This window comes from Triticum aestivum, chromosome 6A (genome assembly GCF_018294505.1).
Source record: "Triticum aestivum cultivar Chinese Spring chromosome 6A, IWGSC CS RefSeq v2.1, whole genome shotgun sequence".
NCBI lineage: Eukaryota > Viridiplantae > Streptophyta > Magnoliopsida > Poales > Poaceae > Triticum > Triticum aestivum.
Window position 1 is genome coordinate 139,225,731 of NC_057809.1, and position 13,674 is coordinate 139,239,404.

The window sequence follows — 13,674 nt, forward strand, 5'->3', positions numbered from 1 at the left end:
CCCAATGTCATCGGTCCTTTCGCCAACCTTGAAGGCCTCATCACCTACATCTTGGTTCAAGGGACTGCAGTGAATGAGCCTGCAGCTGACACTGAGTCTGATGACGCGCCTACAGTGTCGAAGCCAAAGCAGTTGAAGAAGCCAAAAGCTTCAAAGCCGGCCCCTTCACCAAAACTCTCAAGGGCGAAGCCATTGGCAACTGCACCTCCTGAAGACAGTGTGCAGTCTGAAGACTTATCACGCGTCTCCAAGCCCCAGAAGGCCAAGACGCCTCTGTCTCACACTGGCAAAGAGCTAATAGCTGCTGCCATTCTGCGCAACAACGACATTGATCTGTCAAGTGATGAAGATCTTGCAGATGACACTCTTGAGCAACTCATCAAGAGCAAAGAAGAAGCAGAAATCTTCAATGATCTGCCTCTCTTTGATGTCACCATCATCCACAACTTCATTGACGAGTGGTTTGACACGCCAAACATCAGCTTTGAAGATCTGCAGCTACCCATTGGCCTTAGTGTCGCCTTCCAAGGCGCCATTGCTTCAGAACTTGCTATTGCCCAACGCATTGTTGAACTGAAGCAGAAGATTGACTATGAAAAGGCTCAGTTCAAGAAGCATATGGCCAAGCTCAGCGTGCAAGAAGTGAAGAACTTCAAGACAATGATGCACGAGCTCAAGGAAGCCTTTGTGAAGAAGCGTGCAGAAGCTCAGGGTTCGCGTGAGCGCATGAAGACTCTGGCTGACAGATGTGTGCAAGCCTATAATGAGGCTGAGAAGCGCAAGGCACTTGGGCGTCCTGGCATCGACCCCAGGATGGCCGCAAGGAAGAAGAAGAAGCTTGCTATGGCTGAACCTGATGCACCAAGGCAAGAAGCAGTTCCGATTGTCTTCCCAACTAGACTGACTGGCTCGAAGCCAAAAAGCCGGTCAACAGCTTCAGAGCTCAAGAAGACAAGAACTGCTGGGGCTGAAGCCAGGAAGAGGAAACACTCTGAAGCCTCTCCTATCGCCCCCACCAAGAAAAAGAGAAAGACCAAGAAAGCTCGGGCTGCTCCCATAGAGCCCTTGATAGTTGAACCCATTTCTATGGTTCATCCTGACACAGAACGTCAATTGACAGTTCATGAGCCTGCTTCCACAGAGGCTCCTGAAGCTGAAGACATTCCAGCAGCTGATCCCATCGCTGCTGAAGACATTGGTCATCATGACAATGTAGAAGATGATGCAGTCCTTCCTCAGATTGAAAACAGCAAACTCATCAGCATTGGTCGTCCACTGACGCCAATTGCACAGGATGCTTCATGGGCGGATCGCCCACAAGAGGAAGAAGACTATGAGGCCCAGCCCACTCCAACTCCACAGGCGTCGTCTGCGTTACGCAGGCTTCACAAAGGTCCAAGGCCTCAAGTCTCTGCTGAAGACATTCCGGCTGCATCAGCCGTAGAAGAAGAAGTACCACAAGATCCCACTCCCCTGTTCCACCAAGAAGCAGTTCTCCAGGAGAACGTGCCTGTGACCGACCCTCCAGCTAGTCAAGTGGAGGATGAAAATCTTGAGGCTGCCACAACCAACAATGAAGCTAATGTGGAGCCCTCCCCAGCAAAAGCTTCAAAAGACAGCGAAGCCACTGATCCCGCACTTCTGTTCCTGAGTCTGCTGCCGGTCCCCAATTCAACTATCATGTTGAGCATAGGCCTCGGGTCCAGAAGCCAATCCCAAGACTGCCAAGGTTTCCAGGTCCCGCATCAGCACCTGGCTCCTTCAACATCAATGGCTTCAGGGTAGACAACATGTTCTTCAATAGCTCCAGGAACCCCTACTCAAGGGAAAGGATATCATCTGATTGGTTTTGGAGCTATCCTCAGCGAAGCTATTACTCTTGCATTCTCTACAACCAAGGTCGCATCTTCCCACACAAGCGCCTTGGCGTTGAAGCTATAGCTGGTCTGCCCTGTCTAGAGGAAGCGTTGGATTACTTCAAGCAAGTGGGTCTGCTGCAGTTTGTTACTGCTGAAGAGCATTGGAATGAAGAGCTGCTGCTACAATTCTATGCCACACTTCACATCAAAGGGTACAGCAGAGATCCGAAGACTTGGGTCCTGGAGTGGATGACTGGCAACGTTCATCACGAAGCCAATGCATTTGACATCATTGAGCTCACTGGCTTGCCCACTCCTGGCGATCTCTTCGAGCAAGGCTGTCAGCTGCATGCTGAAGCTATTGAGAGCATCTTTCAGCGGCCAGAACCTGATATGAGTCAAATGCTCAGCATGATGAAGCCATTGCCCCAAGATGTTGCGTATCCCACAGAGTTCTTCGTTGAAGACCTTGAGTACCTGCCCAGAACCATCTATCACATCATCAGGCGAACTCTCTGGCCTATCAAAGGGCACTCTCCAAATGCCAAGCTTCAGGGTGCAATGAAGACTTTGGTCTTCTATATACTTCATGGAAAATGCTTCAATGCACAGGACTTCTTCATACGCCAACTTGCTGCATCAGGCATTCATCTGTTTGGTTTGAAGTTCTACGCCCCTTGGGTCATGCGGCTGATCAAGCTACACTCTGCCATCTCGTATCAGCCCTTAGCCCGCAACCATCGGATCTTCTTGCCTGACGTGGACATGTCTACTGAAGCCATATATTCTGAGCCTGCCAAGCAACCTCTAAGTCTTCAGAATGCAGACCATCAGAGTTTTACTCAGAATGTTGAAGGCGTTGCAGTAGTTTCTCGGGTGTATCCTTTGGCTGGCACTACACGTGCATCACACCCTGCTTCCACTGAAGCCACTGACAGTGCCACTACTCCAAGACCCAAGAAGCGCACTTGTGTTCTCAACGACCGAGAGCTTCTTGTGGCTCTACATCAGAAACAGGATAGGCATCATGACTGGCTGAAGCGTTAGATGAAAAGCCTCTTGGTGGATGTTAATCACACTCGAAATCTTGCCATCAAGAATGCTTTCGTTGCCCATGAAACCTGTCGCCGCACATGGAAAGGGCTCACGATGATGTGTTCTGAAGCTGATCTTCAAGAGGATGGCTTCTCTGAGAGATTCAAGTTTGACTCCACACCTCCTCGAAGGGTTGTGCTGCTAGGAACTCCATCCCTTGAAGACTCTGAGTTCTCTTCATCTGCTGCCACAGTGACTGCCAGAATTATTGAGGAAGAAGACGATGCTACTTCACCGCCACCTCCTTCAGCACCTCCAAGCTCTTCTGCACCGCCAAACAACACCAACAACCCTGCTACTTCACCTACTCCTCATGGGAATGATTAGAGGCTCTATGTCTTCAAACCTTTTTGGTCATTACTGACAAAAGGGGGAGAAGCATATGAGATTGATAGTCTTCAAGCGGGTCCATATGGGCGGGTGCTTTATATTTTGCTTCGTGCTTACAACTCTCGTTTTTGCTACATTTGGTTCTTATGAGTTGTAACACTTAAACTAGATGGTCGTCTGCTACTTATTTGCCACCTTGTTTTGTGAAGATAAATTCCGCATGTGCGACAATAAATTCCGCACTTAGCTCATTCTGTAGACGTCCATTTTCCATTATGCATATCATTATCTTCATATACTTTCACATGCATAGTGGATTGTCATCATAAGTTGAAGTGGATCTCCACAAGTACAACCTGCCATGTGCATTTGCATTCCAAAAGCAAATTAACTTATATGCACATCTTCAGGGGGAGCCCTTGCAACTTATGAAGACAATTCCTTATCCTTTACAAATTCACAGATTATATTCCCCGTTGAAAACTTCAACTAGTTTGTCATCAATCACCAAAAAGGGGGAGATTGTAAGTGCATCTAGTGCCACCCCTAGTTGGTTTTGGAGTATTGACGACAAACCTAGTTGAGGGACTAATGTGTCTGTGAGAATTGCAGGATAACACAGGTAGAAGTCCCTCATTGATTCGGTTTTACTACCAGAGATGACCCCTAAAACTGTATGAAGACATTGAAGTCAAAGGTGGTATATGAAGATATTCACATTGAAGACTATGACAAGAGAAGACACTATATGAAGCCTATGGAGCTCGAAGACTTAGATCTTTCGTAGTTCCTTTTCTTTTGTGTTGAGTCATAGGAACCACCGTACTGTTAAGTGGGGTCCAAGAGAACTAGTCAGAATGACTGAAGTGATGCCTAAACCAAAAACCTATGTCTTCGAGTGAAGACTATGAGAGCGAATCTTGTCCAGAGTCGGACAAGTCAGCTTTGCTTGTAGCCCAAGTAAAGTTGCCGTGTGAGTTTGAAATTTGACCGTTGGGACACGTGTTAGTTCCTTAGTGACCCAGGGTCATTTCGGACAAATCAGGTCGGGTTGCCAAGTGGGTATAAATAGCCCACCCCCTTAACCATAAACGGTTGGCTGCTCAGATTGAAAGCACGGCTTTTGTCGTTTGAGAGCAACCCACCTCGAAGCCTTTGAGAGAGGATTCCTTGCGAGGATAAAAGCCCTAACCACCAGAGCCAGAGAGAATTGGGCATTACTTAAGTCTTCCTATCTGTGTGATCTGAAGACTTATTACACTTGAGGACTGTGCATCCTCCAGCCGGTTAGGCGTCGCGTTCTGAGCATCCAAGAGACATTGTGGATTGCCGATGAACGAAGTCTGTGAAGGTTTGGGAGTCTACCTTGAAGACTTACCAGAGTGATTGGGCGAGGTCTATGTGACCTTAGCTCAAGGAGAATATGGTGAGGACTGGGTGTCCTGAGCTGCGTGTTCAGAACTGGGTGTCCGGGACTGTGTGTCCTAAGGTTTAAATACCTAGCCGCTCCAACCAGATGTACAGTTGTCACAGCAACTGGAACTGGTCCAACAAATCATTGTCTTCAACGAGTCACTGGTTTCATCTTCACTTCACATTACTTATTGTTACTCCTTGTGAAGTCATTGTATGTTTGCTCTATCATTTGTCTTCACTGAGTGACTGCGTGTTCTGTTTGGCTTCACAATATCTTCCTACCTGATCCTTACTACCTAGCTGCTATTAGTCTTTGTGCTTTCACTTCATTGAATACTTGACTATGGTTTGCCTAGTGTAGTCTACCTTCCGCTGCATGGTAATAGGTTTAATTTTATCGTTTGTCTTCAAAACTCCCATGTTTTGAAGACTTTCATAAAAATCGCCTATTCACCCCCCCTCTAGTCGATATAACGCACTTTCAGTAGCACCATCCCCGCCGTCGTCTTCTTCCTCCGGACGTCGGAGATCGGCTTCGCCGTTCCGCCTGCACCGGACCTCCCCCCAAGCCGCTGACCTCTTCAATGTGATCATTGTGAGCTTCCGTGCCGAACCCCTCTCTTCTCCCTCGCGTTCGCAAGCTCCAGGACGCATCTCCGCCATGGCCGAGAGCTCGGCTCCGCCGCGCATGTCACCGCCGTCGTTCTAGCCACCGTCGCTCGTGTCTGAACCCATAAACGCACTCAGCGCGTTCCCAGGAACCCGTAGCACTCGCGGGTTCGCCCTACCGTGCCCCGCAGCCTATTTTCGCCCGGAGCCGAACTCCGGCCGCCGCCTCGAGCCCCGCTCCGGTGAGCTCCGGTGCCCCCGCAGCCTCCCACCAGCTCCCCTGGATGCAGACGACGACGGGCTATGCCCCGGTGGTCTTCGCGCGTCCAGACGCCGCTCGTAGCGCAATTCCGGCGAGTCGCCGCCGCGCTATTGGTCGCCGTGAGCCAGAACTCCGGCGGGCTGACGTGGCATCGTAGTTAGGCACTAACTGCCCCCCTAGAGACTGACAGTGGGCCCCATAGCCACTAATCTAAATTAAATTAGGAATAACTCCTTTGTTAACTAACTGAGTCACTAACGTGTGGACCCCACACATCAGCTTTGACCCGGTCAGCCACGTTGACTCCCTGACGCAGGCATGACGTCATGCCGACGCAATATTTCATTTTCTGGTTTAAAATTAATCAGGAAATTCCAGAAAGTGTTCAAAACTTCAAAAATTCATAGAAATTCGACCGTAGCTCAGATTGAAATAATTTATATATGAAAAATGATCAGAAAAATTCAATCTATCCATCTGTACCATTTTCATGCATGAAAAACCAACCTATACATGTTGTATATATGAAAACACATGAATGGCATTTATAAGAGCTTATTTTGGATTTGCATTTGAACCTTTGGTTCAAATGGACTTCAACCAAATAAATGCTAGATGCATTACCTCAAACAACATCACATATTCATGCCATCTTCATGCATCATATTGTTGCATATGATTGTGTATTGATTGCCGACACCGTTCCTTCTCGATAGGTCCTGCTCCGGAGACCGATTCGGAGTACCTGTCTGAGGAGCAGTGCCCCTTATTGATCTACCAGGCAAGCAAAACCCCCTTGTTCATTCTGATACAATCCCACTCTCTCACTCCTGCTCTCTTTTATTGCATTAGGACAACAACGATTCAACTGCTACTTTATGCTGCGGTAGTTGAACCCATTCCTCTGCATGACCTGTCATTGCCACAGTAAATAGTTGAAACCCACTAGCATGTGTAGGAGTTGATTGAGCCATGTTATGATTCTACCATGCCATGCCTACTATTGCTTAGAGTTGTGTCAGGCCTGATTCATTGGGAATGGATTGGAGTGTTATGCTATGTTCTAATGCCGAGAGTTAAGCGTGTGGACACGATTTGGTAAAGGTAGCGGTGAGAGGCCATGTAGGAGTACATGGTGGGTTGTCTCATTGGGACCATCCTTAAGAACCGAGTTCTGTGTAAGTTGTCCAATGACTAGCTACTACCACACATTGGGTTCCGGTAACTCGACCCCTCTCGACTTATTAACCAACTTGATCTCTGTCCAGGAGTTGCAACTAGTTTTTGGTGTTTGTAGGTAGTGCTATTTTTCTACCGAGTGGCACCCGGCAGGGTGGACTTGGGACAGACTAGGCAACATGGCCCGGTGTACCGAGTGGCACCCGGATGGTGGGCTCGGGAACCCTGTACACATCGTTTGGGTCCGTGAGCGACACCCCGGCCGGATCTCCTTGCGGATGGAACCCGAATAGGCGATAAACCTGGACTAGAGTCTTGTGTGGTTAGTTAGGTCGTGGCCGACACCCTCGCCAGGCTTCCGCTTGAAGGTTGCCGAGATACATGAAGTGTATATGGTGATAAGTGGTGAGAGCGTGTGTGAAGAAGTACACCCCTGCAGGGTTATCATGATCTATTCGAATAGCCGTGTCCTCGGTTATGGACTTCTTGGATGCTTACGTGGTACATAGACAACTTGAAGTGGATACTCTAAAATGCTCAAGACAAGTGTGAGTGCTATGGATGGCCTTCTCGTAGGAGAGACGGGGATGAATCCATGGTAGTGTATTGATGTGGTGATTAGTGGACTCGTGTGCGCTGCCTCCCCTCAAAGAAGTTTCTCATTATCGTAGAACAGGATAGCCACTGAGTCGAAGCTGGCTTGCTGCAACTAAACCCCACATTACCTTCTTGATACAAATGCATGTATGATAGTATCTGATGTAAGTCTTGCTGAGTACCTTTGTACTCACGTTGCTTTATTTATGTTTTGTAGGTGAGATATCTGTCTCACTAGTAGTACCGCTTGGACTTCGACGAGTAGTTTGTTACCTCAGCTATGATCTTGCACCCTTGGGTGGACTTGTAGATAGTCAGGCTTCTCGGCCTTTTTATTTTGTAGTTGTCTGTACTCAGACATGTAATGCTTCCGTTGCTTGTATGCTCTGAATGATGGGTCATGTGACCCCTGTTTGTATTGATGCTATGTGGCTCTTCTGAGCCTTTATCTATATGAGTTGCGTTATGTTGTGATGCCATGTTGTACAGCACATACTTGCATGTTATGCGTACGTGTGACGTGTATTGCTATGTGTGGGATCTGACAATCTAGTTGTTTATCCTTGGCAGCCTCTCTTATGGGGAAATGTAGTCTGGTGCTTCCTTGAGCCATAGTAGACTGCTACAGCCCGGTTCACCGGAGTCCTGCTAGCCCAGCACTACTGCTTAGAACACTTGACTGGCCGGCATGTGTTCCACTTCGTTCCTATGTCTGTCCCTTCGGGGAAATGTCACGCGGTGACTTCCGGAGTCCTGTTAGCCCAGTGCTACAGCCCAGATTCATACGATGTTGACCGACATGCTCGATGTGATTCATGTATGCCTGTCTCCATAGGTCTGTGCCGCTTTGGGTTCACGACTAGCCATGTCGGCCCGGGTTCTCTGTCATATGGATGCTAGCGACACTATCATATACGTGAGCCAAAAGGCGCAAACGGTCCCGGGCCATGGTAAGGCGACACCCGTGGGGATACCGTGCGTGAGGCCGCAAAGTGATATGAGGTGTTACATGCTAGATCGGTGTGACTTAGAATCGGGGTCCAGACAGCTACTCTCCTGCACTTGATCCTCTCCTGCCACCTATGCATCGGGTTCCGCACCAGAGTATCCGCGGACCCCAGGCTACTCGCGTGGAGGTCTTCCCTTTGCGTCACTACCAGCTGTCGGGCTACACCTACCTGCGCAGTACCGCGTGGGACTGATGTAGACTTGCTTGTTAGTGTTAGATGCATTCGCCGCGAGCCTGTGTGCTGCCTATGATGTCTTAGTCTATGTGCCGAACTCTGTGTACCGAACTCTATGCATGATCTCTTTTGTAAGATATGCCGACTACTATGTAGTATCTACCATGCTGCTTTCGTTGTGCATGTTTCATCATGAATGATTCTTGTCCTTGCAAATTTCTCAATGCTGAACTACCCCTGTTATATATTAGCAGGATGGTTAGACCAGGTGGTCGTGGTCGTGGTTGTGGTGGCAACGCCCCACCACCGCCTGAGTACATGGCTGGGATGATGCAACAGTTTGAGCTGAATCGTTAGTTCATGGAGAATATTATGGCTCAGTTTCCTCGCCCCAATATGAATCAGCAGCCAACCCAAGTGACTCTGCAGGATTTCATGCGCCTCAACCCAACCGTGTACCACAGCTCAACTCAGCCTCTGGATGCTGATGACTAGCTCCGTGACATCACCTATGAGATGGACTCTGCTGATGTAGCCCCTGCCAGCTACGTCACCTTTGCTTCTTTCTTCCTGAAAGGACCCGCAGCTCAATGTTGGGACAGCCACAGGCGTACTCTGCAAGCTGGAACAATCATCACCTGTCCAGACTTCCAAGCTGCCTTCCGTGCTCGCTTCATTCCTCAGGGAGTCATGGACCGGAAGAAGTGTGAGTTCCGCAACCTTACCCAAGGCAACAAAACTGTGGAAGCTTATCAGCGGGAGTTTCTGGATCTGTCCCGCTATGCTGAAGAAGACATTGCAACTGATGAACGCAGACAGGAGAAGTTCCGTGATGGCCTTCAAGCTGACATCAAGCTCGCACTTCTAGTGCATGACTTTGCTGATTTCGCCACCCTGGTGAACAAGGCCATCAATATCGAAATTGGTCTGCAGGAATACCAGAGTTCTCACAGGCGCAACCGTGACACGGGCTCATCTTCGGGCCCGTCCTCACAGAAGCGTAAGATATGGATTCCCAACAGCATGTACCAGCCAACTGCACCTGCCCCAAGGCAGTCCTATGCTGCAGCTCGTCTGCCTGCTCCACCAACTAGGCAGCCAAGGCTTCCAGCCCCACCACCCCAAGCTCCTGTTCCCACTCCCAATAATGGTATGTGCTACAAGTGTGGCCAACCTGGTCACCTTGCCAAGAACTGCTATCAGAATTAGAACCAGAATCAACTGGCCCTTCCCTCAGCTGGCCGTGGAAGCAACCAGCCTCGCAATAACAATGCCAAGTCTTATGGTCGTGTTCATGCCAACCACGTTGATCTCAATGAAGTTCTGGACTAGCCTGCTACCGTGATGGGTACACTCCTCGTAAACTCAGTACCTGCATATGTTTTATTCGATTCAGGAGCATCGCATTCATTCATGTCAGAAGATTTTGCATACAAACATGACGTTAAATGTGAGGAGATGAACACTTCGGTATTGGTAAAAAACCCCGTGGGACAATGTCAAACCTCACTAGTTGGCATTGATGTCCCCGTGGAAATCAAAGGGCTGGAATTCTATGCCTCTCCCATTATCCTGAAGTCGTCTAACATTGACCTCATTCCGGGAATGGATTGGTTGAAAGCGCATACTGCTTCTATAGTTTGCGCCACTAAGGTCGTCCATCTGCTACACCCTTCTAACGAAATAATAGCTTACCAAGCTCATCTAGTTCAGAACGCCGAGGCACGGCTTTATGCCTTGAATGCGTTGAATGCTGCACCACTCGAGGGCATTGAAAACATTCCCATTGTTCGTGAATTCCAAGACGTCTTCGCAGAAGAACTTCCAGGGATTCCCCCTGCTAGAGCTGTCGAATTCATCATCGACTTGAAACCCGGCACCACCCCTATAGCTAAACGACCCTATAAGATGCCGCCGCATGAACTCATTGAGCTTAAGGAGGAAATCGACAAATCTCTTGTCAAAGGTTTCATTCACCCAAGTTGCTCTCCTTGGGGAGCACCTTCTCTCTTTGTTAAGAAGAAGGATGGGACAAACCGATTAGTCCAAGACTACCGTCCTATAAACCAAGCTACCATTCAGAATAAATACCCTCTTCCTCGGATCAATGATCTTTATGATCAACTGGCTGGCTCATCAGTGTTCTCCAAACTCGACTTGAGGTTGGGTTACCACCAGATCCATGTTCATGAAGAGGACATCCCAAAAACCGCCTTCGTGACTCGGTATGGATCATACGAGTACACCATCATGTCATTCGGCTTAATGAATGCTCCAGCCACCTTCTCTCGTCTGATGAATTATATATTCATGGATTACCTCGACAAGTTCGTCGTGGTTTATCTGGACGATATCCTTGTATTTTCCAAGAACAAGGAAGAACATGCTGAACATCTTCGTCTTGTGCTGGAAAAGCTTCAAGAGCATCAGCTGTATGCTAAGTATTCCAAGTGTGAATTCTGGCTCCCCGAAGTAACCTATCTTGGGCATGTCATCTCCAAGGATGGTATTGCCGTCAACCCTGAACGAGTTCAGGCTATTCTCGATTGGACTCCTCCGAAGAATGTCAAGCAAGTCCGAAGTTTTCTTGGTCTCGCGAGCTATTGCCGTCGATTCGTCGAGAACTTCTCTAAGATTGCCAGACCTCTGACTAATCTGTTGCATAAGGGTGTCAAGTTCGACTGGATAGACAAGTGTTAGGAAAGTTTCCAGGCGCTCAAAGACAAGTTGACTTCTGCCCCCGTGCTTGCTCCACCTGATACTAAGAAGACTTCGTCATTTACTGCGACGCTTCCCGTTAAGGATTAGGCTGTGTCCTAATGCAAGAGCGCAGAGTGATTGCTTATGCCTCTCGTCAAATGTGCCCTCATGAAGAAAACTACCCAGTTCACGACCTCGAGCTTGCTGCTGTCATTCATGCACTGAAGCAGTGGCGACATTACCTTCTCGGTAATCGTTGCAAGATCTTCACCGACCACCAAAGTATGAAGTATCTGTTTACTCAGCCAGATCTGAACCTCCGTCAGCAGAGATGGATGGAGACTGTTGCAGACTTTGACATGGGTATATCCTATACCCCCGGCAAGGCTAATGTAATGGCTGATGCCTTGAGCCGCGAGTCTTACTGCAACCACCTCCAGGTTCACAAAGTTCAGCCCTCGCTTGTCGAAGAATTTAGAAAGCTGAACCTTCATATTGCTCCTCCTGGAGCACTCGCTCCCCCTCCCCCGGAGTTCCGCAAGATGAATCTTCTTGTTGTTACTAAGGGTTCTCTAAATACCCTGGCTGTCGTACCAGATCTCGTAGCTGGCATAAAGACTATTCAAGGTTATGACTCTGAAGTCCATAAGATTAAACGCCATCTAGCAAAAGGAAAGCCCTCATTCTTCACTATCGCCGACGATGGCGCCTTTTACTTCAAAGGTCGCCTAGTGGTACCATGTTTTAAGAAAAACCTGGATAAGACTAAAAGGGTTATGCAAGAAGCCCATCATACACCTCTGTCCAGCCATCCTGGTAGTACAAAGATGTACCAGGATATTCGTCAAAGATTCTGGTGGTCTAATATGAAGCAAGACATTGCTCGTTATGTTGCTGAGTGTGACGTTTGCCGCCGTATCAAAGCAGAGCATCAAAGGCCTGCAGGAACTCTGCAACCTATCTCTATTCCTGAATGGAAATGGGACCATGTTGAAATGGACTTCGTCACTGGATTTCCCGAATCGCAGAAAGGTAATGATGCTATTCTTGTCGTCATTGACCGGCTTTCCAAAGTTGCCCATTTTCTGGCGGTCAAAGAGACAATCACTGCTAGTCAGCTTGCAACTCTCTACATGTCCAGAATTGTTTCGCTTCACGGTATTCCACTTGTTATCAGTTCAGACCGTGGCAGCTTATTCACCTCAAGATTTTGGGCGAGTTTCCAAGAAGCTATGGGAACGCACCTGTCGTTTAGTACTATGTTTCATCCTCAGTCGCAAGGACAGGTTGAACATGTCAACCAAGTTCTCGAAGACATGCTTAGAGCTTGTGTAATTTCCTTCGGCAAGAAATGGGAGGAATCTCTTCCATATGCCGAGTTCTCTTATAATAATAGCTATCAAGCTAGTCTGAAGATGTCCCCCTTCGAAGTGCTATATGGACGAAAGTGTCGAACCCCTCTGAACTGGTCAGAAACTAGGGAACGTCCACTCTTCGGTCCGGATATTATCCAACAGGCCGAAGAACAAGTTCGCATTATTCGCGAGAATCTCAAGACTGCTCAGTCACGTCAGAAAAGTCAGTATGACCGTCATCACCAAGACATGGTCTATCAACCTGGAGAAAAGGCTTATCTTCGAGTTACACCAATGAAGGGTGCTCACCGCTTCGGGATCAAGGGCAAGCTAGCTCCTCACTATATCGGTCCCTTCACTATTCTCGAAAGGCGTGGAAAAGTGGCATATCAACTGGAGCTTCCGCCGAACCTTTCTCAGGTTCACGATGTGTTTCACGTGTCACAGCTCCACCGTTGCTTCAAGGATCCAATCCGAGCAGTGGATCATGAAGTGCTCGAATTGCAACAGGACCTCTCCTATAAAGAGCATCCGGTCCGCATTCTCGACCAAGCTGAACGCCGCACACGTCAGAAGGCGATCAAGTTCCTCAAAGTCCAGTGGTCGAATCACTCTGAAGAAGAAGCCACTTAGGAACGCGAGGACCGCCTGAGAGATGAATACCCCGCACTGTTTCCTTCTACCTCCTAAATCTCGGGACGAGATTTTTTTGTATCGGAGGAGATTTGTAACGCCCGGATAATCATGCTACAGTAATTTCACGATAATGGTGCCACGTCACCTCTGTCACTGTAGTTAATCTCGGGTTAATTCGAAACCGTTTCAAATTTAAATTCTAAACAAGTCAAACGACAAAAGTTTTCAAAACATTAAACAAAAATGTTTGGTTGGTGCATAATATCACATAGTTAATTATGGTGAAGAAAACACATGTTTAGAAAATGCATAAATGTCTTAAATTGAATTAAAACAGAAAAGGAAAAAGGGAAATAAAAAAATAAAAACAGAAAACTAACAAAAGAAAAAAGGAAACACCCCCCCACTGGGCTTCGGCCCAGCAGGCCATTGGGCCACCCACCTGGCCGGCC